The 6,000-nt window shown below is 31.8% G+C and overlaps 1 protein-coding gene across 1 annotated transcript in view; it reads right to left on the bottom strand.

Moving 5' to 3' along the window:
* The window catches only part of CSRNP3 (cysteine and serine rich nuclear protein 3), an 80,297-nt gene extending 75,949 nt beyond the window's left edge, over positions 1–4,348 (bottom strand). Inside the window, exon 1 of the mRNA XM_011358271.1 lies at positions 4,096–4,348. The gene's annotated coding sequence lies outside the window, so the exon portion shown is untranslated. The remainder of the gene's footprint in view (positions 1–4,095) is intronic.
* Positions 4,349–6,000: the final 1,652 nt, after the last annotated feature.

Genomic DNA, 6,000 nt, shown 5'->3' on the forward strand with positions numbered 1-6,000 from the left:
ATTTGATTTGAATTGCATTTACCCAAATAGATATTTTTATATACATTTAAATATCCAGACCATAAACTATGTACCTGCTGCTGAGATTTGTATGTAAGTAGCACAGCTCAAGCTAATGCAAAAAGGACTTCAAAGTTTTGAGTGAATTTGCATAGAGACATAAATTATCCAGGATATTCAAAGCCATAAATTTGCTGCAGGACATATACAGCTCTCTCCCGGCTCACAAAAGCACGACAATTCTCTTTATTTCACACTTGTCTATTATCACGTTTTCTCCAAGAATCTTCGTAGGCTCTCCTTTCTCGCATTGTTTTTATTTCTATATTCAGAATATGCTGCTAGTAGCTGCATTTACAAAGTTAATAGGACTGAACTGCCTAAATGAATTTTAAACTGGGTTCTTTCCTCCTCCCTGTGCTCTGCCTAGAACACAGAGAGAGATTAGCAGATACAAACTGCAGTCATGACTTCAGTGAAAAGTAAATTTAAAAATTTTTGTTTTTCAGAATTGTTGAATTAAATATGGTTGACCATAAGATTTTATTCAGCCATTTGAAATATTATGTATGTACACATACATAATATATAATATACATTACATATAATGTAATAAATACATATAACATGTATATACACATATATTTCATAATAACTATATACACATATATATAGAAAACAAAAATTGACAATTATGTTATTTGGAATAGAGGATGGCATATTCCATTCAATATAAGAAGGAAACAATTTATTTGAAATATACTGCCTTTAGCTGCAGTCATTACTGAAAGTTTCAAAACAATTTAGAAAAAAATGGCAGTTTTTGCATTTAAAAATAACTAACAGAAAGCATAAATCCCTCTTCCTGAATTACTCTCAGGATCCTGGATAAATGTCATAATGTCCCCATAGAGTGATAAAGGGTAGCCCTGAATAACTACTACAAAATGATTTTATAAATATTTGAAATAATTGTCCACTGCTTCATTGGCCAATCTCCTGTTTCGGTCCACCCTCCAACTACCTCAGCCCCCATATTAAAATAAAAGACATTGTTGCCAAACTACCAAGTCTTTAATCATGATAATAAATTAACGCCCTCTTTTCAGTGCAAAGAAAGTAATTAAGTTTATCTAAACACGAACTAGCCTGTAGGTAAGCTTCATAAAATTCATTTTAAAATATCTTATGCAAATATAAAAACCTAAAGCAGTAATTTCATGACTAAACATTTCACCTTTTCATCTTCTCAAAATATTTTCATACGCGCAGAACCTGTGATGTAGACAGATGCACACTTGATGCAAATTAAAATAATATTATTTCCCATCAACATTGTAACTACTGAATTGATATATTTAAAAATTTTAATGATATAGATAAACACAGTCTAATCATGCTTTAATTAAGTTTATTTAAAATTATGTTTTGGAAATATTAAAGCAACATGAACAATAAGAGTGAGTACACATTTGTTTGGTACAGGTCAGACTTTACTATGATGTAATCGCACATTTTACAAAAGTAGGATATTTAGTGCATGGGGAAAAAGACTTTTGTCTTGTCTGTGACATTTATGAGGATCACTTTACCCAGGTTTAACTGAAAAGAAATGTCATAAGAAGTTAACGTGGTGAATTCAAAATAGCATAGTCTAAAACGTCCCGTAGAAAATAACAATTAGGAAAATTAAGGAAGCATTTAAAGGTTGAAAGAAATAATTTCTCTGATAAAGTGTTTAGCAATAAAATATAGAATGAAGCCTCTCAAAAATGAAACCTCCTAAAATGAAATGAAAATATAACTTATCAAAACTACTTATGATGTTGTGTGGGATATGAACAAAAGAACTCCATTATTTAATTCCAGATACTTCACAAGAAACGTAAGCTAGGATACCAGTTCTTATTTAAAATACATTTCTTAAAAATGTGAAAATCTTCTAAAAGTTTTAAGTCCTGATATTTACCTAGATGTTCCAACCTAGATCTCTCTGCAATCAAAAACTTTCCAAATGTAATTATTTAGAAGCCCATATCCCATATTTTCTCACATGAAATTATTCCATTTGAACAAAACACCCATGGTTCAAATCGAAAAAAAACATTAAGAAGATTTAAATAATAAACTAGTTAAAGGAAGCCTGAAGACAGGGGAACACCTTGCCAATTTCTACAATGAATTAAAATACCAATCCTCATCATGTGTCTTTTATAGAAATAAAATCAGGCGCATCATGAAATCTGTCACCGTACCTGCGTGCACTTTAAATGACTACGGCCCACACGCTGTAAAATCTTCTCTCTGAGAAATAAAGCACACCTCATTTAACTGCTGCAAAACACTGCTGCAGAGGAGCCCGGTGCATTTTTTTTCAGGCAACTGATCCAGCTCTCCACCCCCCGCCCCGGTGACCTTTGAACTCCCTTCTGCCCCCCCACCCCCTCTTCTGCAGTCAAAGCCTCAGAGCTGGTCTCATTTGCATAAGGCTCAGGCAGCCTTCCAGCAACTGAAACGGAATGCTGGGTAAGGAATTGTGGAGCTGCAGTTCTGCCAGAATACCTGAATCACCGGAGAGCTGGAATGGGCGATGGGGAGTGGGCACCGACTTCACTGGGCTGGCGGCATCACGGCCCCCCATGTCTATTAATGGATAAGTGTTTTTAACTCTTTGTTTTAGAGTCCTGCTTCTCCTGCTCCCCGTCAAAAGAAGCTGTCAGCAGCGACTATGGTAACTAAGGAAACCCACATAGTCAAATACTTCATTTAAATACATGTGGAAGGCCAATTTAAAATTTTCATTAACTTCTCTTGTTTTTGAAACGTAGCTAATTTTTTTCCATTGGAATACACATTTCATGCATAATCAGGGACAAGGGATATTTCTTTTTATTGTGATTTAAACAGCATTTTACAGGGACGAATTTATTTTAGTCACTGCACAAATACATGAAGTCACTAAAGTAATTCCATAAAATGTTGAATATGCCCTGGTGTCTTAAAGACGATCATCCTAAATGGTGTCCAAGAAATTAATTATGAAGGATTTAGGTCTCAGGATGCCTTTAAAATAATACAGCAATAAAAATGTAGAGCAAAGTTAAATTATGTATTTAAATCTAAAGATTCACGTAGCAGTAATGCTTGTCTTTGGCAAAGATGTTCACTGTCATGCTATTATTTGCTAGTGTTATTTCTTCCCTCCTCTTCCTATACACAGCAATCTCTCTATTTAAAACAAACTTCTCTAATACCAGTAAAGGTAAGAAGTGGTTATTTTCTACATACAGAAGGTCATGTGTGACATATTTTTATAAATACACACGAAGACACATTCTTTTCTAATTGGTGAGTCAATGGAAATATGCATCATCACATAATTAATCCATTCTTTTTAAAATTAAGCTAAACTGTTTTTTCCAATAGTGAGTGAATAATATTTATGAAACAAAAGGTTTTATGCAATAACATTTTTCATCTATGAAAAGAAATATAACATGAAAAATAAAAGGCACACAATAGATTAATATAGATATATATTACTATATTTAAATATAAAATGCATTGTTCTAGCAGATAATATTACTAGCATTTCAAATTTTTGTTTTAAAATTTTTTATTTAAATAATTAAATATTCCAAACCTTCCTCTTGCAGTCCACCAAAAGACCTCAATAAATTCTGAATGATATATCACCCAGTTTATAAGACACATAAACTACTGCAATACAATATTTTTTAATATTGGAAAAATAAATTTGAAGCTTTTTATTTGAGCTATTTATTTGTAGTATTGTGCTTTATAGTAAACCTGCATATGTAGAAAATTAGAAATTTTTGGACTTTTCTCTTACCTATAAATTTTTAAATAGAATAAATAACTTTTCAGTTTACTATAATCATATAAACATTTCTCTATCACATCTGACTGCATCAACAATTTAATCTCATTGGGTCAATTCAAGTACATTCTTCATATTACACACTGCAAATATCTTGCAAAGTTTTTGTTTAAGGCAAAACACACATTAGCCCATCCTAATTTAAATCCAATCAAACACAGGGAAGTGTTGGAGTAATTTATAAAATCACTGACCTGTTCAAATAGCTGTAGTCTTAGTCCTTGCAGTCTTTATTTATTAGAATCCAAAATAAATTGATTATCATTTTATAATATGTGTCAGCATCACCAAAGGCACTGTTCTTCCTGGTTCAGCGGAATCTTCTTAAATTTGCCAACCCTGTGTTTTATTGCTGATACCGTATGCTTTATTGTTCAGCGACAAGAGCTTCACTCTGCACAAAGACTCATTACCTACTGCTAGCTGCTCGGCATCAGCCTCACTGAGGCTGCCTATATGTGATCACATGGGAGTTTTGTCTGAGAAAGCCAGGCATGCCACTGACTTCACTGTGTCTATGGATATTTTTATCAGCTGAGGTCTGCTAGGAGGAAGGAATAACAGATTATGAAGCTGCTCTAAGTCATTAATGCAGCATAACTTATGGAAATCCCTTCACAAGATTTTTTTTATTATTATAGAAAGCGTTTGAGCCAGCATTCAAAAGAAGTTAACTAGATTTTATTTTAAGAAGAGGCTGAATAATAATTTAAGGAAGAGGAACTAGCAAAAAGCCGTTTCCTACCTTCTGCTTTCTGAAAGTACTTTTGTACAAATGTTATTAAAGAGCCTTGCCCAACTGAATGATTTGACAGTTATGTTTTAACCTTTAGATTTCTGATGTTTCTTTTCTTGGTGGAGATTATTTTCTAAAAGGATAAGTGGTTGTTTCCCTTAAAATCTCCTCAATGAACATTTCAATCACTAACAGATAGATACCATATATGAAAAAAAGAGATATTCTAATTACTTTTGACAAAGTAGATGAGAGGATGAGTCTCTTTTATTGATGTATATAAATGAGATAGATGATTAATTTCTCTTCTCAAAAGATGACACATTCCTAGAACAGCTGACTTAAAAGAACAATGAAAAATTCAATTTAAAGATCTAAAGAACATGTGGTTCATATTAATTCTTAAAATCGCAGTAACTTATTTTAAGACAGCATACCTCAATAAAGCATATGGTTTACCTTTTCTGATTTCAGTGTTAACAAGTAGTTTCAGAGCAGACTACTCAACATATACAGGAATTTTCTGCTGTATACATAGATATTGAATTAATATTATAGTGAGATTATCTTTCTAAAAATGTTTTTAAATAAACACCTAAAATTTCTCAAAATCTGAAAATGGATTGTGGATTTTCAAATAAAAAAACATTGAGTTACTGGAATTTGATGAAAAAAATCTATTTTTTATCCCTTTAATAATCTGTCTAAAATAAACTAATAATTGAAAGCTTGTTGCTTATAAATCTCAATGGAAATTGAAATTAATGCAACAAAGAACACAGAAGGAAAAGTCAGAAGCACAGTAAATGAAGATCTGAAAACAAATTTTCTGTGTAGGTAGATATACAGTACATTTTAATAGTATTTGTAAATAACACAGTAATATTAAAATAATATTTATATACCTGCTTAAGCCTTCCATCAATAAATTATTTTTTTGAAAATAATTATAACTAAAATTTTTTGTGTCAATTGAAATTTTTAAAAATAATTTTAAGCCAGAATAGGTAAGTGTGGCTAAAAAGCCCAGTCTCTAAATATGATTTAACATGGTTTTTATAATGTTTTTATAGAGTTAACATTGATTTAAAATGTTTCATGACTTAAGTAAATGCTTTTTGGTGAGTTTTTCTTAACATTGAAAAAATATTCAGCTATGGTTTAACTGCCACCATTTTAATGCATTTGTTCCCAAATGCTCATGTTCATTTTTTCCTCTGCATGCAAGAGCTATGCTAAAGATACAAAAACCTTGGGGGCATTAAAAGGAAAGAAAACAAAACAAAACAACAAACTGTTCCTGACTTATAGTGCACCTCTGGGGTTCTTAAAGATATGTACAGTCTAGCTAATATCTTTGATG

This window comes from Pteropus vampyrus, unplaced genomic scaffold (assembly GCF_000151845.1).
Source record: "Pteropus vampyrus isolate Shadow unplaced genomic scaffold, Pvam_2.0 Scaffold2, whole genome shotgun sequence".
Taxonomy (NCBI): Eukaryota; Metazoa; Chordata; class Mammalia; order Chiroptera; family Pteropodidae; genus Pteropus; species Pteropus vampyrus.